The sequence below is a fragment of the Falco cherrug genome, chromosome 4, assembly GCF_023634085.1.
Source record: "Falco cherrug isolate bFalChe1 chromosome 4, bFalChe1.pri, whole genome shotgun sequence".
Classification (NCBI taxonomy): Eukaryota; Metazoa; Chordata; class Aves; order Falconiformes; family Falconidae; genus Falco; species Falco cherrug.
The window spans coordinates 5259696-5286253 of NC_073700.1; the positions used below are offsets into that span (position 1 = coordinate 5259696).

Genomic DNA, 26558 nt, shown 5'->3' on the forward strand with positions numbered 1-26558 from the left:
GTGGACTCATCCCTGCTGAAACGTCACTTGGCCTCAAAGAAAATGCATCTTGAAGACACCCTCCCTGCCCTGCCTCTGCTACTTCAACAATTAGTAGAAGACATGGTCTTTTGAGCAGATAGGTCTAGGTCTCAAACCCGTTTGAGTTAGCAGTGATTACTCTTGTAGGTTTTGGATCAAGTCTATGCAGTGGGAGAACTCCACTTTTTTAACTACAGAGCATGGGCATTTTTTTGCTTCTTCTGCAGGTAGAGATGATTCCCGCAGGTGTTAATTGCTTCCCTGCTGGCTTTTCTCTGGTGGCAAAAGCCATGTGTGGGTAAATCCTGCTGACCTCTAAGTGGAAAGACTGTTGACCACACAGAGTTCTCCCAGTTTGATTTCTTTTATGAAAACTTAGCTATAATAAAGATAGATGAAGAATAACCACAGCTTTTGCTTCACTTCTGATGTAAATGTATGGTGTACAGGTTTTTTATTATCAATTGCTTTGATACTGTAATAACAGCTCTTAAATCTGAGGAGGTGGAAAGGTACATTTGAAAGAACAATATGAAGAATCCATAATGTTGTAATCAGAGATCTATGGAAGAGATTCCTGACATGCAAAATAACTGAGCTGGTTTCTGATGTTTTGATTAATCTGTGTCACATAATGGACTTTGGCTCAGACCAACAGTTAATTATAATTAATCTAGAATGCATGTTTTCTATTGGCATATCTGTGTTATTTGTTTCTCCTCTCAACAGCTTTCTCTGTGCTCCTGAGGTTCTGCAATGCTCTGGCTGTCAGCAAAATCTGGTATTGAAGTGGTGATGTTGTATCTTGTTAAATTACGTTGTTTATGTCAATTCATCCCACCCCCTTAAATAACAGTTAGATCAGAAACTAGCCTACAAGTGTTTTAATTTTCCTTCCAGTTCACAAAGGCAGCTGCACAGGGAGGTCTCGTGTTTTTGCACCCGGAGCAACGGGGAGCAGTGATGAACTCCTGGATCAGGCCCCCGCGCTGCAGATCAGTTATATGCTATCAAAACCTTCTTTGCACTTTGCCATATACTTAAAGGTTGCATAAAGAAGGCTGAGGTAATCTGAAAAAGGAGGAATTTCCAACTCTATTAACTGTACTGTAACCTGAGAAAACTCTTTCCAGATTGTTTGTGGGCAAATTGCTGTTGTTAATGGCCAGAGCAGAGCTGGCAATATTGCCTTTCCTGCTGCTGCCGCCAGCCCCCCACCTATTCACAGGCAACCCTTGCTTTGCAGCCCTTATTCTTTCTAATTGTATGATAAAAAGGAGCCAGAGTAGTGTTGTGAGATATTTAAAATTCTGCAAGAAATGGGTTGGCTTTAAGCAGGGTTTTCTGTTTAATTTCTCCTATGAATGCAGTGTTTCTGTGCCCAGGCCAGCAAAGATCTACTCAGCAATAGGACTGTACTTCATACTTGTGCACTTGTACTTTGATAAAATGTAGTTTGGTAAAAAAAATATACCAAAACACTGCAAACCACAGATGCTAGTAGTGCCACTGAAATAGCAGTGAATTACTGTGTGGGCCGTTTTTCCAGCACTCCCAACTTGTGCAGATGATTTTGGGGGTGAAATATCTAGTTGATGGGAATTAGATTACAAGTACATTTATCCTGCTTTCACTATCCAGCAAATAGAGCTCAGCCAATGATGGTCCATCAGTTCTCTGTGCAAGACCATGGGACCCACCAAGGTGCATCCCTGAGCAACACGCTGGATGTTGGGCAGACAGGCTCCTGCAGCTCCTTTCTGATAACGGCTTGGTGTGTCTGCCTCATGGTCAGAGAAGGTGGGACTCACTTATTGCTTTCAAAAAAAAATTGTTTTAATTATTGATTTTGTATTAACAAGGAATGTACAATTTTGTAATCAGGTAATCAATAATCAATCTTTTTTTGTTTGTTTGTGTACATAGAAACAGCCAATCAAGTAAAATTTCAGTGTTTTAACTAAGTACAAGTTCATTTGTATCCCATGGCTCTGCTGCCAGTGACACGGTGCTGGCTCTGCTGACTTTTTCTGAAGGGTGATGACAGTGGTGTGAATCTCCAGCCTTTATTTCCCAATGTAATACCATAGAATGGGTGACATTTCATTATACTCATTACACAATAATATTATGGTTATAAAATGAAATCCTTACACAGAAAATGAGTTGCTCCCTAGGGGATGTGAATGTATGATGAGAGAAACTTTGAAGAGGAGCAGAAGAGTGCTGTTTTCATGAACTCAAGTGTTGCACTTGCAAGTGTGTAATAGTGGCTGGTTTGATTCTTCATTTGTACATGAAGTTGAAAAGGGACCAGAGCCTTCACCCTGGCACTGGTCAGCCACCACGGGAACTCGGTCGACTCCAGGTTCTGCTTTGTTAGGTGCTAGGAAGCAACAGCCTACTCCTGTAATGCTGAAAAACAACCACAGAAAATCTCAATTGGCACAATTGTCATGAAAGCCCTGGGTATCTGGCTTTGCTGCATTCCAACTGGAGGGAAGTAAAACCGGGGAGTTTTGTTTAAGGATGTAGCATGGAGGGAACGTGCCTGAACAGAAATTTGCAGAAAAACAACTCATGTACACGTCTTCTAGGGAAGCTGGCCGGTGGTTTCAGACTCAAAGTCAGTAACTTTGATCCCATTCATAAATAAACATGACAAACTCAGTGAGGCATCAAGATTGCAGACTAAGGACCACTGCAGATGCAGGGGTAGTTACTTTTAAAGTCATATAAATGTGGAGGCAGGACCCCTGTCACCAAGTATGCTGTTGTCCAAAGCTACACAGGATTTCCAAACCATTGTGGTATCAAAGCTGCAGGAAAAATACAAGACCTCCCTTAAATTTGGGGCTAAGTATATTCCCCACTGTGTAATGGAACAAATTCCAATTTCTGGTTAAGCCAGGATGAGTCCATGTTTTGTTTCTTTGTACACTCATAAATTCAGTGCATGCAGAATCCCCAAATTACTATGCTATACCCCAGGAATTAGCAGCCACTCCACTTGGAAAAAAAGCCATTTCAGTTGGATTAGATGGTAAGAGTTCCATCTGGAATTGTGATCATTTTGGCTTTATTATAAGAGGCCAAATGATAATTTTCCCCTTACTTGAGATGAGAAAAAGGTCAGTAATTTCCATAGCTCTGTCTCTCAAAGTATCTTTCACTTTACGACCTTACTGGAAATGCCATTCCCTGATCAAGCAGATGATTTTAATGGAGGCTGGATTTTGAAAAGCAACAGTCCAATCACTGGATCCACACAGCATTTGGGTAGGAGTCAGAACAAGTGGAGGGCTAGAGCAAATTAATTTAATGGGCTTAATAGCATGATTATTTTAATATCATATTACATAATGCTAATTTATTTATACACAATTTAGGATCATGAAGTCATGTTTAATACAAAATCTGCTACTTCAGCTCTACAAAAATACATCTTTTATTTATATATGTTTATATGGTAGACACACGGATGACTTACTCCAGGGAAAGGAAACCTCCCACTGTGTCCAATATCTGATAAGGCATTCAACAGTTCATCAAAAAGTTTAATTTTGCAGTTTAAAAAAAAAATGTCCCTAATCAGACAGGTTGGGGACTGTTTGCAGCACAATGTTGTAACAATCACGGTTATTTCTCTTGTGGATACTCGAAGAACAGTGGTTAAAGGCACTTGGAAAGCATTGCTTAGCAGTGAAACGTCAGCTTATCTATCTACATGGACTCTCCAAATTTTGGCTTCGCTTTGCTTAAAGGGTACTGCAGCCAGATCAATATATCATGGAAGTATAATTGCCAAGTTTTGAACAAGTCCAGGGTATGAGTAAGGCTTCAGACATTTGAGGACTTTTCTATACTGTCTTCAAGCCTTTTAAAGTTTTCTTGGATGTTTCTTAAATGTTTTCTTGAACAAGTATTTTTATAACTAACTAGCAATTATGAAGAGAGCAATCAACATGAAACTTTTCTTACAGCAACTTAATTCAGCTGCATCCTTACTTTGGATGGAATTTTTAGGCAAATCTGGATTTAAAGTAGTCTCCATCATATTTTTTGATAATTACACCTGCAAATAAAAATCTGCTTGAGGCCCCAAATCTGCCATGGCTGTGCACATTTACTAATTCTTTAGACGTTTATAGACTAGAGTGGAAAACTGTTGCTCCCCCAGCACGAAGTCTTGACCTTACTTCTGCATGCTGTGCTGTGACTTTGCACACCCGCTGTACAAGATGTGTAAAGGGATTCAGAAGTCAGGCAATATGGAGTATTTCTGTATCTTGTCCTCTTGGATTATGTCAGTGAGGAACAAGGAGGTTTGATTTAGTTCCTTCAGTACCTGTAATTTCTACCTGCTAATGAACAGAAAGACTTGCTTGGAAGCAAGTGTTTATTAAGAGGAGCCTGAGTAACATCTGTAAGCCCACGGTACCATCAGTTTGCATAACAGCAGTACAACCTGGTCCCCAAATTGCTGTGCTGAAAAAAAAAATTGGATAGCATCTCCATGTGTACTTCATGTCCTTGAGGCTGCGGGCTGGCTTTGGCTGTGTTCACAGGACTGCTGTTGCCTAAATACATAGGGGAGGAAAAATGTTCAAAATAGCTGTCAAATATTAATACAGAAAAGCTTATTCTCTTTTGAGAGAAAAATGTCTCTCCACAGAGCAGTTCCCTCTGCTCTGCATGGACTCATCCCAGCAGCACTGAAACACCGCTGGCAGTCAGCTTAGACACACAAATTGCGTGTAGGTCAGGCCATAAGCTAGGCTAGAGGTAAAAGAGGAAACTTTCCAATTCTGTATAATTCAGCACACTACATGTAGCAAACATATAGAAAAGGGGGAGGGGGGGGTGTTGGGGAGAAAAGAAATATTATCTCTAAGTCATCAGGACCCAAGAAGACCTCTGTGGTAGCCCACCTTTGCAGATCACAGCAATGAAATAAGAATTGACAAAGTCTCCTAAAGGTGAATCTTAAGGCATCAGCCGTCAGGAATTTGGCATTCTGTCTCTAAAAGGGCTTTTACTTTGCAGGTGGGTCCCACGCATTTCTCCATAGGTCACGGTGGAGATTACGTTTTAGGTCAGCTGCCTAATGAGGAGTCGCCCTGCCAGGTGAAGGAATGCCAGATGGCTTTTTTCCCTACTTAACACATTATGAAAGCTAAAAGAAACAGCATTCGGAGCTGTCTTGGACTGTTGAGAGTTTGTGGGGTAAACAGGACCAAACATGCAATGCAGCTTGTGAACAAACGCAGGCAAAATTAGTTTTGTACCAAGCAATATTGGTTTTCTGCTTTTTTAACAGATTCTGACAGTTATTGTTTAGCATAGCTTGGCAGCATATAAGAAGATTTTTCTCTAAAAAAGACCCCACTTAACTGTTTACCAGCATTTCCTTTTCTGTTTAATATAAGTAGAGGCAACTTCCACATTTTTCTGCCAAAGGAAGAAGGCACTGAAGTAAGTCTGATGGTAGGTTGGCCTCCCAGATATTTCCAGGGAAATTAGTCACATACTGGACATTCCTTGCCCTGTAAATATATTGTGATCAAAGGGCTACAAATCTGGCACACAGGTGCTGCACATCGCGGCTGCGGGAAGAACTACCTGAAGTTTGAAAGTGAGAAGAAGCCAGTCTGGGGTGGATCAGAGATGTATTTTCGAGGCTGCCTTGAGTTCAGTTGGCAAACACTTGCCAAAAATATTAATGTCCAAAAGATTTAAAAATGTAGACTTTTTTCTTTTTTTTTTTTTTTTAATTTCGCCAAAGCTTTTTGGGGGGTCATTCTGTCTGTCTGTGAGTCTGTCTGTTTCCCTCACTTGCTCTTTTTGAGTGGAGGGTTGAGAGGTTGGCGAAGGGATAGACTCCAGATGTCAGGGGGAAAAAAAAGCCCAGGACTGATCCCAACAGAGAATGTTCCGAATCAATGGATTCCGTAGTCTAACAGCCGGTGGACCCCAGCTCCATGTAACAAAGGCATTATCTGTGCCAGGAGCGATGCTGCCTCCCGACTGTATTTGTACTACGAGCTTATTCATATTCAGAGGAAGTGCCCTGGGTCGGTGAGTGTTCAGCTAGGTAACCCCAAGGTCAGGTTTAATTGCTCTAAAAGGTGGCACATGGCAATGAATGAGCTCTAATGATTTAGATAGTATCTATTTCACATCAAGAAGTTTCCACTCCGAACAGACCTAATCGAAAGTAATCTGAAAATTAGGGAAAATAAAAACCATGCCCACAATGACCTAAATACCTATTTCCTTGAATTTAATGCCCTAAATAACCTCATTCCTAGGAAGTTTAATCTTTCCCTTCTGCTAAATACACAATTGCCTGGGAGAAATGATTGGTCATAATCAAGCTTTTTAAAGCTGCAACTGTTAAAATATTATTGTTCTACGAAGAATTCTGGGGGCAAAACCAGCCAGTATAGAGGGAGGGAGTGAATACCGCAGGCTGTCAGAGGGAATGTCCATGGGAACTCTACTCATGCAGTACGGCTTTCATATTTTTGTATATATCTATGCTTGTATATTTATGTATTATTTATATACATATGTATATGTATGTATTTTTTATATATGTTTATGTGCATATACACAGACATGGTGTGTATGTATGCTGCATGTGTGCATATGTTTAAGTACAAGACATTTTGTATCCTTAGTTTCACCTCTTCCTTTCATAAATAAATAATGATTTACCTTTTCAGAGGAAAGGGTGATTCTTTCTCAGCCTCATTTAAAGAGGAAAAATGAAAACCCAAAGGTGAAGCCAATGTGCAGATGCAGATGGTGCTGGTGCACAGTGATCAGGACTGCCACAACATCCCTGTCAGGATTGACGTGCTCGTGTCCACCCGGCTCTAAGCCACCATCATCTTGCCATACATGTCTCATGCTTGTGCTTTATGCTCCCTCCCCAGCCTCTGCACCCTTGCATCTTCAGGCAAAACGTGAATTGCATGAACTATGTGGTCAGGAGAAGGCTATCATATGTCTATAGCTAGATGGGAAACATTTGCTGAAGAGATGCTGAAGACTTCACAGATGTGTTCAGGTAACCCTGGTAGGTTAGGCATCTCTGACACAGATGTGTCAGCAGGGTCAGGACAGCATTTTTTTGCTCAGTGCTTTGTGGCACATCAGATGCAAACCCGTAGTAAGCAGCGGTTCTGCACTGCGCATTTGTCCTACTCTATACATTTGGTCAGGCATTTCCAAGTAAACACGTGACACACCAATGTTCGACCAAGGTATACAGTCTGAGACTTCTGGACTTTATATGTCCTGAATATTTCTGTGGTGCCTACATTTGTGCTGGGAAATCCCAGGCAGAAATATGTGAACTCTCTAGCTAGGCATACAAACCTACACCCATAACCAAAGAGGCTGTGGAATTTGGTTTGCTAGTAATTAACATATTGAAGTATTTGTTTGGAAAAGCTAGTGATTTCTTTATGACCTTGAGCCATAAAAGACTAAGTATGCGATTAGTTTTAGCTGCAGTGAGGCATTTAAAGTTAAGCATGTGTTTTAGTCCTTTGATAAATCAGGGCATAGCAAAAACAAATTTGAAAACAAAAAATATACAGAAAATTAAGGGGAAAACCACTTCAACTTGTAATCAAGCCTTTTTTTTTTATAGGATACTCATGCTACACAGCTCTTTTGCTTGACGTCAATATTGTGCACTCCAGTGACGTGATTGCCTGTATGTGGATAAAGCCAAGCACGCGCTGCCATATCATAACGCTGGCCGAGTCCAGGCTGCAGCACCCCCCTGTTGTGCTCAGCACAGAGCTGTGTAATCCAGTTAAAGGAAGCTGAAGGGCTTTGAAGAAGCAGAAACCTGATCTTGTTTTGCCTTCAGGTGCAGATGGAACTCTATCTAGGTTAAATTTTAATATCAGATTCAGCAGAGGAAAATGATAACCATAAAGATGGTTATAACCATATAACCATTATAGCCATAAATGGCCGTAGGGGTACAAATAATACCTTATGACTTTACTAAGAGAATTTCATGGCTATTCACCTACAAATTAATAGGATTTAGACTTTCAACAATTTGTCCAGAAGGCCCAGCCTTGGGGAAGAAGCTAGTAATGGCTTATGTTCTAAACTAGAAAGGCCCTGCAAGTCTCCATAGGGATGCTGAAGATCAAAAAAATGGAAAATGAATAGAGCATTTTGGCTGGCTTCTGTGGGGAAGCAAAAAGGAAGAACACAGTGACCGACCCCATGCACAGAAATGTACTATGTGCACAATGGGAAACCAGGGCAATCCACTTAATTCCATGGTAATTTATAATTTTCAAGTATTTTGTCTTGTAGGATTTCACACCAGTTGCTATTTCTTCTCACCTGTGTGATGTCTTGGTGCTGTTGCTTATTTATTTATGGTGTTCCTAATAGAAAGTCTCCCAGAAGCCCCTTTCTTCAGCTTGTTCTGAGGTGGTGATGGTGGTGCAGCTGGGGAGGCGGTCAGAATCTGGCACGGCACAGCCACAGACCTGGGGCAGCAGCAGCCACTGGCGTCCAACCTATTGCAGCCTCGCACAGCTTTAGGGAAACAAAATGCAAGAAAAATGAACACAACCCCGATGAGTGGAAGACACTGTCTTTTCTTTACAAAAAGAAAGAGAAACGTAGGGGACAATTTAGGGGACAGATGTAGAGAAATGGAGGCAGTGGGTTGATTAGCATTGATAATACGCAGCTGTGGCCTTGCGGTGAAGGTGGTGCATTGATTGACACGGATGATGTGCAGCTGTAGCTCGTTTCTGCTAAGTAGTTAAATAGCTCCGAGGATGGTGGGAGAGGGGGTTGGGTGGGGAAGGAGCAGTGTGGTCTGGCCTCTGGAGGAAGAAGAAACAACAGCAGGGACAGTAGAATCTGACCAATGGTAAAAGCCTTGTTGCAGCCTCCTAGTTTTTGTGCTGCAATAATGGGTGCCCTGTGTGATGCAAACTGAGTTGGACTCTGACTACAACTGGTGCCCAATGTAGCTGAGACAAGCGGGAGAACCTGTGACCCATGACAGACACCTTGAGAGGTGAGCTGTTGACAACTCATTGATATGGGTGTATTGCAATATCTGTTGTCCATCTTAACACAAATAGCAACTGACAGAGATGCTGTGTCTGAAATGATGCTCCTGTGTCTGGATGTCTGCCCTACAGCCTGTGGACCGGTGGTCCCTGGGTGTGGAGGATGTTGGTGTGTGTGGTGAGAAACTGACACAAAAGAGGGGAAAATGGGGCCATACAACTGTCCTTCTATGTTAAAACGTCCTTTTTTTTTTTTCTTTCTTTGTTACCATTCATGCATCTGGTTGCAAAACATGGGCATTTTAAACTATAATTTGCCTTCGCTAAGGTATTGATCCTGATTGTGCCTGAGATTTGGGAGTTTCCCAAATACAATAAGCATGTTTACATGCAGTAGTCAGAGAGGAAATTACATGTGAAAGCACTCAATAAGGAGATGGTATTTTGTTGCAATTATACATAAGCCTTGTGTTTACATGGGGTTTTTAAGGAGAATTCAAAGCATATCTCCTTTTTGTGATGCATCAACAAGCATATCAAATGATTGTTCAAAAAGCTTGTGCTTTTTGCAAAAATAGAAACCAAATGGCTGAGTAATTTCCAACAGAAAATAAAAAACCTGCTATAGCAATTCCATGGTCTATTTAAAACTCCTTTATAAAACCTTTTAAATAATAAAACTCTATACTCCCAATTAAAAAAAAAACCTAGCTCTGTTGGTTTCATGTTTCTAAACATTATACATTGTAGGACCATTATCTGAACTGCATATTTTTCCCCATCCAAAAGACTGCATGTCTCGCTCTTCTGCTCCCCTGGCCTGACCCACTCCCTGTAACGGTCCCACTGGGAACTTAATGTCCCACGTCCTTGGCACTGCCTTGGAAGTGACTGAGTGTCTTTGAAGCAATTTTCTTACAAGGCACTTGGGCTGTGCGGTGCTGAGGGCATGGTGACTGCCACTGGCTGAGTCTCTGGCGCTCTGCTGAGATGGTGCCTCTCCTAGACTGTCCCATGCGGGAGTGCTCCTTCTGAACCCAGAGAGAAATTGCTGGGAACCCTTAGTCTGACCTGTCTGCTGCAGGAGATGTCACTGAGCTTAATGGGACCATTCACATAAACAACCTCCCAGTACATAGATGGTGAAAAAAAAAACAGAAAAGAGAGGAGAGGTAGAGAAGAAGAAAAAAGGAAGGAAAATGAGGAAAAGGAAAATGAGAGGAAGAGGAAAGGGAAGGAAAAAGACAAGACACAAAGGTTGTGAACCCTCAGCTAAGCAGGAAGTCTCCTTTGGGAAGAGGTGATTGCAAAACAGAGGCTGATGCCAAAGCCATTCAAGGCACTTTTTTTTTTTTTTTTTTTTTTTTTACACATATATATATTTCTTTCATGGAGAAATACAAGCTTCCACAGCTGTGGGGTCCCACAGCACTGCTGCAGTTTCGCCTGCCTGCATCCCTGGGCAGCCTCAGGCCAAAGCGTGTCTGTACAGCCCAAGGCAGGAGCTGTGAGCGCCTGCTGCCTCTGCTGCGCAAGTGTGCAGATCGCGTTTGTCTGTGAGCGCTGTAATGGATTAATACCTTTTATTTAAAATCCCCATTGCCATATTCACTGCCTTTTTGGTGGCTGCTAAAAGCTCTCTATCAAGCACCACACTTGAACCTCAGCTGGTCACAGACCACATTCAAAGAACGCATCTAACCTTTGGGCTCATGTTACAGAGGCCCCTTAAAAACAATTTCTCTTTCCCTAACAGAAAGGTCTGGTAATTTAGCCTCAAAACAAACAAGTTAAACACATTACAAACTAAACCCATGATCTTTGCACTCCCATTACAGCAGCAGGCCAGCTAACATCATGTGTAAACAGGCAGATTGGCTAATTCTCTCGTACTGTAAACAGGACACGCAGCAGCGCTGTGCGGCGGCATGGCACCTCCGCTTTGGAACCAGCCCAGCGGGCCAGGCCATGGGGTGGTGGGCGGTGGTGTGGCCTCTCTGAGAGTAAACAGACACAATTAGACGCAGTGTAATCACTTAGGTGGAGTTAAGCTGATTGCCAGGTTTGCAGCAGTGCATGCACAAGCTGGGCTTTGAAAACAGCTGCCTGTGCCGCGGTGGATTCCGCCGTGCTCCCTCAGGTGTCTGTGCATCGCTGCTGAGGTCAGGAAGGACATCCGTGCCTGGCACGCTCCCGTGCCCAGGTGGCTGCTCTGCCATGGAGCACTCCATGCATTATTGCTCTGTCTCCGTAGCCTGGCCTGTTGCATTGCTGACCCCGACCCCTCCCGTGGCCTCCCAGTCACCCACACGGGGAGGTGTGTCGCTGCATCCTGGGGGTCTGCTCCTGCTGGAGGCTTGGGTGTCGCCCATGGGTAGTAGAGCATGTTGGAACGGCTCCAGCTGTTTTGTGGCAGAAAAGGTGATGAAAGCTGCTACGGGCAACTACCCAGCAGGACAGTGTGGGCTCCTGGTCCCCCTTGCAGCCACCAGGCTTTTGCCAGGCTCAAGGGATCTGAGCACCTTTGGGAATGGAAGTGCCCTTACCACATCTGACCGGCCAGGGTGGACAGCCCAGGATGCTCTTCTGGCCCTCTGAGCTCCCCAAGCATTTTTCTTCCCTTCCAAGTACTTTTCTAAAACCAACCTGGGTACAGAAGTATGTACAAGCAATCAGCATCAGGCAGAAAACCAAGCGAAAGGCATGCTTACCTGCGTAGGTTCACATTTATTACAAAACCGATCAGTTTCTATCTTCACCATGAAGATATAAATGAATTTGTATCTTCATCAGGTCTTGCGCTGACAGCTGCTGCAAGCAAGCAAGGTCTCACTCCTACAGCTCTCCTGGTTTTCTGCCTTGATGGCGTCTCCTAGGGACTTGGTGCTAGTTTCTGCTTGATCAGTGAAGATTCACAACACTTGGCAGTCAGTCTCCAAAATTCCAACTATCCCCTCTTTTTTGACTTCTTGGAGTTATCTTGACTTGCTTGGAAGTATCAGTGTTGCACGTGATCAAGCCAAGCAAGGTACCATTCCATGTACCCAGTGCTGGCTGTAGTAATCAGAGGAAACTTGCTATTTAAATCTGGCATATGTTTCTATGTTTAATGAAAGCTGCTTTTCTTATGTGCATGTGTACAGACACATTTTTAGCCATATTTTTCCAATTACTTTCATACAGCAGAGCACATTCAAATGGGACTCTGAATTTGGACTGATGGTAGCTAAAAGCACGTGGACCTTTTGCACGCACTTGCAATATGCTAAAATATTTTAGTTATTAACAAAGCCATGTTGCCGATAATTTTCTTTTGCTAGGGAAGATTTAGAGGCCTGGTTGTTGAGATAAAGAGGAACTCCCATGTAGTCCCAGACTCAAATCCATGATATTTCCTTTCCTGTGTATCAGGTGATTTCTCCTGGATGGTGCAGTCGTCTACTCGGTACTGACAAAAGCTGATATCTCTACCTCTGCTTGACTGAGGCACAGCTGACGGTGCAAGCCAAGACATGGAACAAATCACCTGGATAGTCCTGGAGTGCCAGGTATTTGCTAGGCTGGAGCAGCGCTCTTGTTTCTGGAGTCACTTTAGCAGCCCTGGGCTCCTGAGAAAGTACCTGCTGTGGTGCCTATCCATGTCTAAGTGCCCGCAGAAGATGGCAAAGCAGTGACTTAGGGCAGCAGTTACCTGTGGGTGAACACAAGATGTTCTTTGCCAGATCCAATATTTTTCCTTTCCCCTCTTCCCTTTTTCTTTTCCCCAGCAGAGCCCCAAGTTGTGGAGTCTGTCTTCAGCTTAATATAAATAACCCACTACGTGTCTGATTTTCCTTTTGTTAGGCATCTCTAGACTCGCTTTCATTCACTCAATGTAGAGGTACAGCATATAGGAGACATACTGGGATGGGGCTGACAAGCATGACCTCATCCATCCTACCCAACCTGTCGGCCAAGCGGCGGTTGAATGCCGAGTGCCTGCTTTTCTTTGAACCTGAGATGAACAGAAATGCATGTGTGTTCAAAATAGCTCTGCGTTTCAAAAGCAGAAACATTTTTCTGATTAGTTTCAGGTTTATAACTTTCAAATTCAATCAGAGAAAGCATTTCTGCTTCTTAAAACCAGACTTTTCTGATCATCCTCTTCCTCCAGTCATGGTCATTTCCAAGCGCCCGGAGTGTGCTGGCGAGCACTGCCGCAAAGGAGGAAGGGGCTTAGAGAGCTCTCGGCAGTGGGGTCTCTCGGGGAACCTCATGCCAATAGCTTCCACTTCTAAATTTTGTTACCTAAAATAGTCCTGTCCCTGGCAGTCCTTAGAAACGTGTCAGCTTGCCCAGGGACAGATACTACCCCGTGTTGGGGAGGTGGCTGCACACTGGAAAGGCACCGCAAGCTCGCTGCCCCTGCAGAAGCCAGCGGAGCTGTGCCCTGGTGTGCAGGTGCTCAGCTGGGGTCCCCTCAGTTTTGGCTCCAGGATCATGGCGGACCATTCTCCTGCTGTACCTTCATGGAGAAAATGACTGAAGCATGGTTGCTTGTACAGCGGATGTAAGGGGGGCTCTTTTCTGCTGGGGTTTCCATACTCCAGTTGCAGTGAGACAATCCTCTCGTCCCCTGGAGAGCCACCAGGAGCTCTTCTGAGCTGGCACGAGGAGCTGGGGAGCCAGCGCTACGGCTGCGAAACACCACTGCCCACAGCAACACTCATGGCTCTGCCAGCAGCATTCAGCCTCAAACTTTTCTTTCCCAATTTCCAGCCCCCAAAAAAGCACAGACACAGTGTGTTCCAGCCTTTCGCGTCCCCCAAACTCCCCAAAATGGAGTGCCACGTGCCAGGCTCAGGTTAATGCCCCATTTTTGCGTTTTGCTAGAGCTCCAGGAACATCATTCTGATGGTCAAAACAAGCTGCTCAGCCCATGCCATGTTTGTCTGCAAGGAAATGGGATGTTTATGTTTATTCAAATTGATACTGATGGATTACACTTTTGTTCCATTTAGCAGCTGTTTGGACCATTTTATACCACAAAAGGAGATTAAGATCCAAAGTACTGTAGGGCTGTGTTATGAATAACAGCCATTTAATAGCAATAACAATGAATAACAAATTGAAGTATGGCTTTTAGCTATTATTATGTCTAAGGTTAGTTTGTTTTTGATATATATAAATACATATATATATATAAAATATATATACACGCAAAAGGAATATACCTAAGGGCAAAGCAAATCCAGATAACCCCCACCCCCCAATTAGTCTAGATTTCTCATCCTGGTTACCAATTATGGGAAATAGTGTTTAGTCTTGTGACTCCGTAGGTACATCTGAGCTCAGGACTCCCACTGTGGAGCCACGCAGAAGGGCTGCGGCCAAATCGCACGTGGGTCCATCAGCCACGAGCACATTGGCTTATAGCAAAACTGAGCACATTTTCGCAAGAGGAATGCCTCCTAAATACTGTGTCCTGCCTGTCTGACTTGAGTACACAGAATTAGCTGCTTGTTCACAGGATGCTGGCAATAACACTGCTCTAAGAAACATCAAACCTTTAATGGCAGCAGCAATGACAACTTCTCTCCTTTGGAATTGCTGCAGAGACCACAAATTATTTCTGTATCTGCTCACCTCTTAGGGCTGCGCTCAGGGGGATGTGCTGCGTGATCTGGGGAAGAAGCTGCTGGGGCTTCTGCTCTCCCGGCTTGGACCTGGTGTCTAAGCCAGGGTCTGCCTTGGGAAAGGGACCTGGGCCAAGGTTTACCTCACCCAGCACAATGTGTAAATAGGGAAGGACGCATGTGTTTGAGGGCTGCAAGCACAGAATGGTCTATTTATTTACACCTATGCAAACTGTGCACAAGATTAACGTGGCTTCACGGGACAGATGTGTGTGTACGAAGTGCCTCACCCGGCCAAGCGGTTACTGACCTTTTAAGGCCAGAGTGGAGACAGTTTTCATAAAGAAATCTCTCCTGACTTCTGCATAAAAATAAATAGATGCTGACAAGAAATAACTATAATAGAGTCTGGTTCCTTGTCATTATTGACTATGCAATGAAGAAGATAACAGTTGAAATAGGGCTTTCAGTGTGAGGCACCCTTTTATTTTGAACAAATAGTCTGAAATTAGACCATATAAAGAATGCTAAAACATATGACTATTACATTTTAAATGACTGGTTAAATCCAAAGAAAAAAGTCCTGGGTTCTTATCCTGTCTGACAGGTGGCTTACTTCTGATCCCACCTCTTAATCTTTGTAGTCATGTTTTCTTTCAAACTCACTTATTCTGTTTTAAAAGGAGATTGGGTTATGTAGGACAACATATTATGAAGCATAGAGTGCACTGCTGGCAAATAAAGTATTTTTTTAAAAAAGAAACTCAGGATCAGTTTGTTGACCTGGTGACACTGCAAGACATATTCCATTTCAGAGGTTTGCGAGGTTGTGGTTGGACAGTTTTTATTTTTTTCAGTCTCTAACATGCGTGGAATTGTGCACAAGTAATGAGCTATGAGAAGCTCTGTTGACAACATCCCAAACATCCTTCTTGCCACTTTCTCTCCAGCAGCATTCCCGGTCACACGTGTTGCACCCAGCAGGGACATTGCACTCCGGCTGAACGCAACTGCGAGCCTTGCTGGAGCATGCTGGCCTGCAGCACGATAAGGAATGAAGATGTTGGTTGGGTGGGGATTTCCTGGACAGCACCGTGCTGATCATACACAGCGAGGTCCTAGGGTTCAGGCTGAAGCTCTCTGCCCCTCACACAGTCCCTGACCTGCCCATTTAGTATTGTATTTATCAGGTTCCTTCTTGCACGCACGGGGCAGCTCGGCCATCTGAAAGGGACCTATACTGCGTGACCTCTCCCTTGTGCGGGTGGGTGCACGCCATTTCACAGTAATGTAGGAATATGTGGCTTCCACTTAACGGGGTGACATAGCAATCAATAAGAAATTATTTTGATGAGTTAGCTTCTGTGGGCTTCTTCCTCCTTGACGGGCCATTGTACCGAAACCCCTCCCAGTCCCTTCTCCCCTCTATTGCTGGAAAATGCTGCTGCAAAGGAGCACATGCCACAGAGGTACAACCACCATACGTACCCTTCCAGGGGAGGCACAGCAGCAGGAAAGTGGCGGTGGTGTGGTGTGGCCAGCAGTCCACCTGCAGCAGTGGCTTTGATGGTAGCAATTGCAGTGCCGTGCTCTGCCCTTACCTGGACAAAAAGCCCTGCCAAGAACTGGAAGCAGATGCTCTTACGCTCATACTCAGTCCTCCAAAACCCAAGGTTATCCATTTGCAGACACAGAAGGAGGCATGCTAACAGTTCACCAGCCTTTTTGTGTAGCACAAGGTAAGCATGAATCCAAAACCCACTTGCTGCCCAAGTTTTACAGATTTATTTCTCCCCCTGCTCCTCATTTAGCAAACCAAGATTGATAAAACTCAGGAAAATATTTCATGAGGCTCTTGTTGGGTAGCGATTGAGTTGGTGTTGTTCTTGAATAAAAATGATAGACGAGGGAGGTCAGAAATGGCCTAGGGAAGAGTACAGCTGTTTTGCCATCTAGTTTTGTGAGTTAAGGTTGTCCAACCTTGCCAAAGCAGAGGAGATGGGGGAGACTAACGGTGGGCTTTGTCAACAGTCATCTGGTTATTAATGTTTCTTAATGTGTGTCTGGAAGATTAGTGGAAGGTTTTGCAGCAAGCACTATACACAACTACAGTACCAATAGGGCTACACAAACAGTGAATTTCTTTTGACAGTAGAAGCAAAATCTGTAGAAACAGAAGTCTGCTCTTTTTAGCTCTGGGCACCAAAGTAACAAGGACTTTTGGTTTACTTGCTCATTTGCTTTTATTATAGGTGACTTGATACTCTGCATAACAAGGAACATGCTCAGAGGAACGAGCCATATTTTTAGATGTGGAAGAATTATTTGGATAAATGTCATGCTTTCTCCCATTGCTCTTGTCTCCTCTGGGCTCATAGCTCAATAGCTTTGGCCTGCCAGAAGAACTGACAATGGCGTCCAGCTCTTGCAGTGTGCCACCTCCCTCCGCTCCCAGTAATTTCACATGTAACAGGATCGCTTACCTCTGGCGACTTGAAAACCTGTGCCCTTCCTCACATACCCAGTCTTGCCCCATAACCAGCCCAGCCTCTCACCTTGTGGCCCCATTTTGCAAGTGACAACTTTGAGAATATTCTTTTGTTTGCTTCTCCCCGGCAATCTTTGCATTTGGGTTTGGGGTTGGTTTTTTTTCCTTCTTTTTTCTCTTTCTTGCAAGCTCCCTTTCGTACATGGAGTAACGTTCCCGTGACAGTCAGCGGTGGTTACATCCCTTCCTCTGAAAGGTCTGCTTTGATATTCTCAACCTATTGGGCTCTTCATAACAGAAAGGGTAGGAAAGACTTTTGTGGACTTTTTGTAAATGATGTATTAAAACAGCCAGCACGCCATCTATTACACGTGAGCTTTATCAACGAGAAATTGTTATGTGCTTGCTTTGTATCTCTCCCCTCTCCTTACACAAGGTAGAAGGACAGCCACCAGGGGTGATGGCACTGGACCCTTACAATGCATATGGGTGGTCTCAGGAGAGGTCTGGGTGTTCTGGGAAGGCCTGTAACTAATAAGAAGGACTTTTCTGTTGCAAGGATGAATTAGGTCAGTGTGAGTCGCTATAGGTGGCGTGAGCACGGTGGTACCAGCTGGATAACTCCTGAGATCCTCCCTGTTGTGTGCGGAGATGCACAGTGAACTGAGCTGGCCTCTGGAGAGCAAGAAGCCTATGGCTGGCAACCTCCTTCATCCAAAGCCCGTTAAGGCTGATGGAAGTTCTCAGCACTGTGAGTCTGGCAATGTGGTGTCAGTAGTTCACAACGCTGAGAGTTTTGAGAGTGCTTTGGGGAGTGCCTGCTGGGCTAATGTGAAGGGTGACTCTGGCAGTAGATCTTACTCCTGTCATTTCTATGGCTTTAGACAGTTGGTGAGAAGGCAGCCCACACCACCACGGACACACAAGCAATCATCAGAAATCAGCATCTCCAGGAGACATATTTTATTACTTGTGTTCATATCATGTCCTATGAAAAGTCAGTTGGGGCTCTGACAATCTGCAGGTACAGTAATTGTTCTTCCTCTCATTTTCATCTACAGAGAGATGACAAGGGTCACTTTTATCAATGGGAGAGCACTAAATGCAGAACCAGGACAGCTCTAGAACCTGAGGGGTGCTTGGGCTGCACCAAGAGTACATTTTTACAGCTTTTCCTCATTGAACAGACACTCGGAAAGTGCATGGAAATTGCTCAAGAGGAGGACTTATGCTGTATGTGCTACCAGTAGTGTGAGGGGTGAGTGTTCATCCAGCGTGGCACAATCGGACATCTGCTCCAGCTGCTAACAACACATGCAACGGGATCCTACTGCCTGCAGGTCGGTGCTATCTAGATAGCTGAGATCTGTAGGAATCCAGCTAACCATACTGTTAGTCCTACCTGAAAAATGCTCAGAAGGGCTCTGGAAGGAATAAAAGTGCAAAGTGCTAATCAAGAGCTCAACGGAAATACAGCTGCAGTGTGGGAGGGAGTAAGGCACGGCATTTGAGAAGCATCAGACATGTGGACTGAGTCATTTTCATGAGATAAACCACTATGTAAACAGGCCCCATCTGATGTTTCCTCTTCATAGGCTACTGTACCCAGCTAAAACACACTGAAAACAAATAGTTTCTTAATTGAAGTTAATTGCTTTGCCTGGATGTATTTAATTTCCTGTTCAGTTTTAAGCATTGGACAAACAAACTCTAATGTTAGTATTTTCCTTTATTTTAATAGCAAACGCTCCTTTCTGTTCCTCTAATCATATTTGTGACATTGTGCAGAAAATAGAGAATCACAAAGTTCTTGGGGATTTACATTCTTTTTCCCCATTGTACGTCACTCAGAAGCTTATGAAAAGCTGTGACTCTGAAGGTCACACATTACAAAGCAGAGTTACTTTCTCTTTGGACATCTGTGGGTCTGGCCAGTGCTAGAAGCTGGTGGCCTAAGCAGCAACCAGAACCTTCCTGAAACAGCCTTGGATCAGGCAGAAGATTGTAGCCAGAGATTTAGAAAAGCATTAATGAGCATCATGGATTAAATCTGCCTGGATGTTAGAGGGGCAAAAGGTGAATTTACAGTGCTTTTCAAATGGCTCTGTGATAGACAAGCTACGATGAAAGTGTCTGGCAGTGAAACAGTGTCTTGGAGAAACCAAGGTGTGTTGCTAGAGAAAAAGAAATGTTTCCTTTGTCTCAAGAGCAGAAAAGTCACCTAATGTGATGAAGGTTTAATCCCTGCAGATGGTCTGAAGCCACAGCATCTTTATTCTCTTCTCACTAGCATCTGTCGAAAAGTTGTCATCGCTGCTTATGCCAAATGCTGGACAGGGAACAATTTGTGTAAAACCTGCTCAAGATAACAAGCTCGTTAATAGCTTATATTCTCTGTAAGCGGCCAAGGTACACTTAGCTATGACAGTTTTCTTTCAGTGGGCTGGGGAGCTGTTATCAGCTGTGACAGGGCAGAACGGGTGGAATGTGGGGAACAAAAGCCCCACACAAAGGCAGCACTTTAGGTCTGGAGCGTGTCTGGCTTCCTCTGGCTTCCCAGAGGCCACACAGTGATGAGGCATACGGTGAGATTCCTTAGTCTAATTAATATTTCATTCTCAGAGTGAGTTTCAAGTTATCCCTTGAGAGAAGTTAAAGGTTTGCACATTTTGAGGCAAAATAACGAGGCTGGTGAGCTTGAATTAAGAAAGTATGTTGAAAGGAGCTGTTACAGTCTTTAACCTTGGGCAAGGGACATGTAAACCATACGGTATTAGTGCACTTTCTTATTGTATAACTTGTCCTACGTCCTATTTTATGGCCTGCTCCAATAAATTTATACATAAATGCTGCTAAGAAACATTCACCCCTTCTTCCTTTTCTACCTTCTCAGGACTGGGGCATCTGATATTCCATCTTCTGTGGAGGTGTTTGTTTTCCAAACCAACTCACCAAATATGTTTTATGACAGCAATAAAATAAAGTGGCTATGTGGCTGGAACTGCTGAGTTCAGCAAAGAAAGTGAAAAAAATGGCCAGTGGAGGAGAGTTTCTGCTGCCAGCATGTGCAAGGAGTCTAGATAAAGCAGGCTGGTGGGTCATCCAGCCTTCACGGCAAAGAGCTGTGCAACATACGGGTGTGGGGCTGTACGGTTTGGGGCACTGCAGTAACACAACCACATCAGCCATTACCAGCAGGATTAGCCTTTCTTCTTCCCATTCCCTTGGATAAAGAACCTGCAAGCCTAGGTTGGTTGAAGCCACCAGATGGCCATGGCACTGTGTCAGAGCTCAGCAGCTTTGTCCAGCATTTTCTTGGCCACAGGTTACTGTTAGGCACCAACCTCTTAATCCAGCTGTAATTCCTCAGGGTGCAGCTTGCCCAAGAGAGGAAAGTAATTACAGATCTCAGATTTGTAAACTGTACAGTACAAAAAAATGATGCCACTATGTGTTGAGTAGTTTCCCTATCAGCTTATCAGGTGCAACTTGAAGAAAGTGCTCCCTGGCTGTGCACAGAAAGAGAGTGAGGCACTTAACCCACCTAATGGCTCCCCTGACGTTGATGTACCAGCTGTTTCATTGTTGTGTTAAGGACCTCTCAAGCATTCTGCTCATGTGTCACTGGATGACATTATTCCAGCACATTATGGCTACCAGCACACCTACGTTCAAAAAGATGCTGTGGCACCCCAGGGCAAACCAGTTAAATTATTGTTGTCCATTCACCAAGGAAAAGCCTGGGCTCAGTGGAGACTTTGTGTGAGGAGCCGTGCCTGGGTTATTTGCCCAGTCTACCGCAGTGGTGGACCTCACTGGCATGAAGTGTCTCATCTTCACACACTGTGTAGCACTGCACCTTCTGCTCTGAGAAGTTCTGCAGCACCTTGTTTGTTCAGCCTGCCAGCAAATGCGGGGGGATATCACTCTGCCTGGGGCTGGGGGTACACCATGGTGCTACAAAAGAAAGGGCTGAGAGGAAAGGAAGGAAAGGAATTCTGGAGTCAGGGACATCTTGGTAGGTCTGTGAGTAGCACATTAAAGACAGATCCAGCTCTGGGAAAGGGCCATTTCTTTCACACCACAAATGCAGGGAAAATAAATCCTCTTTGAGACAGGTGGTCCCTGCAGCGTAAAGTGGACCAAGAATGAAGATGTGTGGGAGGGACTACACAAATGGCCTTGTGCTAAAAGTCCTCCGATTGTGTTGAAGAAACCAGCACTCAGGCTTCACGCTCTCTTCCTGATGGAACCATCACCACTAGCGGGCCCAGCTCACCACGTGGTCCTCCCAGACCCTGAGGCACAAGGGCACAGTCTTCCTGAAGTGGCAGCAGGTTTGACCTTGAAGCAGCATATGCAAAAGAGCTGTGGTCACAGCAGGGGTCTGGCCCGTGGTGCCTGCTGCCCTCTCCCAGCTAAAGGCACAAACTGAGCGATGGGCTCCGTTACGGTACAGGCCTGGGCAGGCTGGCATGAGGAGCTGAACCAACGATGCCCTGGTGACCTCAGGAAGAAAGGATGCATCAGGTTTTCCTTGGGCCGCCAAAGAAAGCTTTTTAAACAGCACATGAAGGAGTAGTGTAAACACAAAGCCTTTTAAGATGTGTCTCCTTGTCAATTTGATGGAGTTGAAGGTGAGAGGAAGCCTCATGGTCTGCACACCGTCTGCAAACGCCTACCACCAAAGAGCACGCTGAATTCTGCCCAGCAGCTATAGGCTGTTACGTGCCTTTCTCTGAGAAGTGTGCCGTGGAGCTAAATGTTTAGTAAATACAGTTAGCTGGGGGAAAGAAGTATGTAAAGTGTGACAGAAGAGCAACCTAAAAATGGGCCTCAAGTGCATCTTCCCAGCGGACTGGAAGCAGAAGGAAATCTAATTAATTATAATTATTACACTTTTAAGAGAAGAGGAGAAGCAGACTTTCTCTCATGATATACAGAGCACAAGTTCAAAACTGTTTACACAAATGCTGTGAATCCTGTGGGGTGGGTACTACAAATCCATGTCAGATGTTAATGGAAAGAACGACGTCTGTAGTGCAAGATGGCACCGTGCCACTGTTCTAAGTAACAAACAAGCTCTCTGCGGTGCAGTCAGTCTGCCCCCACCAGAGATGAAAGATGAGCGTAGGGTCTGTGAGATTAATGTAGGGCTTTGCCAAATGTCCTTTTTCGAATTATTCTTGTCAGTTTAAAGACAGAAAGAGTAGAAACCCAAACGTTGTTAGTAATTGTTTACCAAGAGCAGCCAACAGCCTCCCTGTATACACCTGCGCAGAAGACACCTCCCTGGCAATGGTGTCTGTTGTGTACTGAGCAGTAGATTTATGGATTTCCAGTTGCCAGTCACTGTAAGAGTGAAATATAAGGTGCAGTTATTATCCCTCCTGCAGGTAGCTCCACAAGGGGAAAAAAAAAAAAGAGTTAAGAAGCATTTCACCTGAGTCTGCAAAAGTGCCCGACACAGCACCCATTAAGCACAGTGAGACTAACCGAGGGTGTTAGATGTCCCCAGTCAACTTGGCAGGAGTAAATGCACAACTTGCTGTGGCCTCTCCAAACGCCTGTGGGGAACGTGAAGTGCACCCTTGCTTCGTGGGGAGCTGGGCAGGCAGAAGGCAGCGGGATCTCCGCACAGCTGATCTTGGAGCAGAGCTTTGGGGCAGCGTTCACCAAGCTCAGAGGCAAGGCAGAGGGGGCTAGGACAGCCCAGGGATGGCGAGAGGTATCACATGCTGACTGTAACTACAGGCTCTATTTTCAATGTGAGACACTGTAAGGCGTGGGGGGGCGTGGGGGGGAAGTGACTTTCTGTCTTACTGACACCCAAACAGCTTTCATTAGTGCTCGCTCAGAGGCCTGCTGGAGAGCCCTGCTCCTCAGCTGGAGAGAGATCGGACCTGTGCCAGGCATCCTTGTCCCTGCTGTCAGCACGAGACTGCTGTGTTGATGGGACACACCAAGCCAGCCAGAGGGTAAGTTGGGCTGGCCCCTCCATTTTCCTGTCTATACTCTACTTTTTATGTTACATTTCTGTAGGGTAAGAACTTGTCAAATGCAGAGCACTTTGGAGTTTGGCCAAGAAGGCGTGGAGGAGCTGCCTGGAAACGGTGTTAACTGCACAGGGTCAGCAGCCCATCTGTAGAGACAAAGACACTATTACACTTCAACCGACCATGCGTAGTGAATGCCAGGATTGAGCTACACGCCCCATGAGTTGATGCATAAGCGTATGACTTAAAGACACAGATTACTTGGGGGCACAGAGGAAGGGAAAAAACTGTGCAGGCATAGGAAGCAATAACAATTCAGGAAATAGGCAAGAGATTTTAAATGACTGGATGGAATCACGGACTGAGGAATGACTTGTAACAAGCCCCCTAGGTGTTCTCCCTAGGGGGAAAACTGAAAAAGCCAAGATAAACCAGGAGTAAAATGGCAAGAAGCCCATAGCCACCCAAGAGACCGGCAAGGCAGCCCTTTTTGAAATGCCGTCATGGAAATACCCGAGAAGCAGCATGGGAAGAATGTTCACAGCACATGCCTCAAATCTTGCTACTTGGTGTGGATAAGGAAGAGTAAGAAATGGTTTGGAAATTGTAATGACACTGTTCAAACTTCTGATGGCCACACTGCACGTATCGGAAACCACATTGCCCACCAGTTACAGTTGCCCATCTTGCTGCCATTTGGAGGTGTGTCTGGCACCCCAGGCTGGCCAGCATCCCTCAGCAGCAATGCACAGGCCTGGGTTGTCTGTGGACAGCCCTGGGCCTGTGCTGCTGGAAAAGCCTCTGTGCACGTAGGTGAGGCCAGCCTGAGCTGTTGGTTAAGATGAAGCATACGGGCTCTCCTGCCCATGCTTTCTAAAGGCATCCAAAGGGGCTCTATGAAAGCTAGGCTCTTCCCGACGGAACCCAGGGACACGGGCAGTCAGGTCCCACACTGCATCATCCCATTCCAGCCCTGGGCTACTGCCAAGGGGAGCTGGAGCAGCAGCTGTTACCTCTTGTCGCTGGACGAGAGCTGCAGCTCTGTACCAGGATCTCCTTCGGACTGCAGCAGCTACGCTCTGTCATCACTTCTTTATGAGGGGGTTTTCTGCACGGACTGAACCAGAGCCTTGCAGTGGCCTCCTCGGGCTGCTGGTAGGTGTACGCTGGGATGAGTCACAGGGCATCCTCAACTGCACTGCAATAAACCTGGTAAGCAGGGCCGCAGGTCTCGCCCGGCCTCGGAGGTGCGGGGCTTTTGATGACGACAGGTCCCGTGCGCTCGGCCGCGGCTGTTCCTGAGCCGCGCACTCCCCCCGCTGGTGAAGGCCCGTTATTACCAGCCACCGCCCGCCCGCCCGCCCAGCGAGGAGGACATACTGCAAGACCAACCCCAACAACTCACCAGCATCTGGGGATGCCCGGGCAGTCGGAAGCCGGAGAGGAACGCCGAGAGCTGGGTACCTGCTGGACACTGCCCAGCAAAGCGAGCGGCGCAGCAGCGCGGCTGTGGCATGCTGGACAGGAACATGGGGAGAGCCAAAGCCCCGCCAGCCGCCGGCACAGCACCTTCCCTGTCAGCGCTCGGTCAATATCCATGAGAGAACACCACACTGACTGCTCCAAAGGGTGACTTCGAGAGAACGCAGCCACAAACCTGGCCAGTGCCACACAGGTCACTTACATGTTCTTTTGGGCTTTGTACATAAGAGTACACAGAAATGGATGACTGACCATCCCTGATGGAGCTTAAAGCCTTACTGCCGGTACCTACAAGCGTCAGGAATGCTGCTGCATGGCATACGCGGAGGGCAGCATGAATCAAAGAAACTGTTCACCTGCTTGGCAGCACAGACCTTCACATGGTCTTAAAGCAGCTGGTCATGCTGCTGCGGTTCTGCCAGCGTTCCAGCCAAGGCAGGAGTTTGCAGGCAGCTAAGGTCGCCCCGCTGATCCACTGCGTGCTCACGCGGGCACCCACCCGCTCCAGCACTTGTTGGAGGCGGGGGCTGCCAGGAGCCGAAGCACCTTTCCAACAGGAATACTGAACACCTTTTTTGGCTCTGGGTGAGCTTCTCATGAGGTCAGTGAGCCCATGCAAGCTGCTTGGTGGGAAAACACAGGGAGGAGAGGGAAGGTGTGGGGGTGGGGATGTGGGACACATCACTGTGGGCGGTGGTTTCCCCCGCTCTTGCAGGGAACTGCTGAGTAAAGGTGGGAATTAGGTGTGCTTGGGAGCTTGCTTAGTAGGAAGCTCTGTCTATCCAAGCACTACTATTTTGGCCTGTGACTTTGGAAGGAGCTAATGGCCAACACTTGACTAAGTTCTCTGCTGGAAGACAACAAAAGAGGACCAAACTGCTGCCTCTTTTGGTAAGTCCACCCTTGGCCAGGTGCCTGGTTCCCCACAGGAACATTTCCCTGGGCCTCCGTATACACTTGTCATGCTGTCCCTGGCCAAAAGCTTACCCTTGGCTGAAAGAAACTTCTCAGCATTCCTTCAGATTCCTCAATCCAAATGGGTTGTCACAGCCTTCCCCTGGAGAACACTGTCTTCATCCACTGACCACGCGTCGCTACTGGCTGCCTGCTTTGAAAGTCGGCAACACCTAACTGGGATGAGTTTTGCAATGCCTCGTACTGCACTAGTATCAGGCACCCACCACTCCTGCACACGTAATGGCCTTTGCATTTGCCTACTTGTGCATCAGAGACCCAGGTGTAGATAGAGACAAAACCTCCCAAAAAGGAAGCAATCCCTCAGCAGCACACCTGGCCTTCTGTCTGTCTGAAAGAATTGCTTATAATAAAGCTCTGTCAACAGGTGACCTGTTTGAAGAGATGTGGCCAGTGAAAAGATTCGTATTATCCCACTGTGTCATTGTTGTCTAGTAAGCAAACACAACATGTTTGGGGTCTGAGGCCACATCATGCTTACCTCTAGACAGAGAGCTCTGCAACGGTAACCTTGAGCTTGCTGGGGCTGTCGGAAGGGGCAACAGGTAACTGCGCAGGCTGTAGGTGGCTCGTGTCACTGCCAGCATAATGTGGCCAAAGTGCTAGGCAGCAGCCTAAGTGTGGGAGAGTTGAACAGCCTTGCGTTAGGAAAGAACTACAGCAGCAGCAGTTGTGCATGTCTACGGGTATCACCTTCAGCCTCTCTTAGGATAACCAAGAAGTATGTGGAAAAAGGCCCAGGGGCGGCAGGGTCAGTCTGGAGAAATGGCTCACAGCAAATGGTGAGATACCCGATGTCTCAGTGAGTGAAAAGAAGGGGAAAGCCTGCAGCACCTGGTGACCGCCAGGATGGAGGCAGGAAGCAAGCGTGTATGCTTGTCCAAGAGAGGCAGGTGTCATCAGCGGTGCTGGG

General features: G+C 45.8%; 1 long non-coding RNA gene across 2 annotated transcripts; it reads right to left on the reverse strand.

Moving 5' to 3' along the window:
* Window positions 1-462: 462 nt before the first annotated feature.
* Window positions 463-14933, reverse strand: LOC129736035 (uncharacterized). Of its 2 annotated transcripts, XR_008732188.1 has the most exons (5): window positions 14715-14933; window positions 11801-12780; window positions 8404-8601; window positions 4546-4601; window positions 463-2436 (listed from the first exon to the last, which is right to left on the reverse strand). It is a non-coding gene; the product is annotated as an uncharacterized LOC129736035 (long non-coding RNA). The 2 variants fall into 2 exon arrangements; XR_008732189.1 differs by lacking the exon at window positions 463-2436 and having other exon boundaries at window positions 3597-4601.
* Window positions 14934-26558: the final 11625 nt, after the last annotated feature.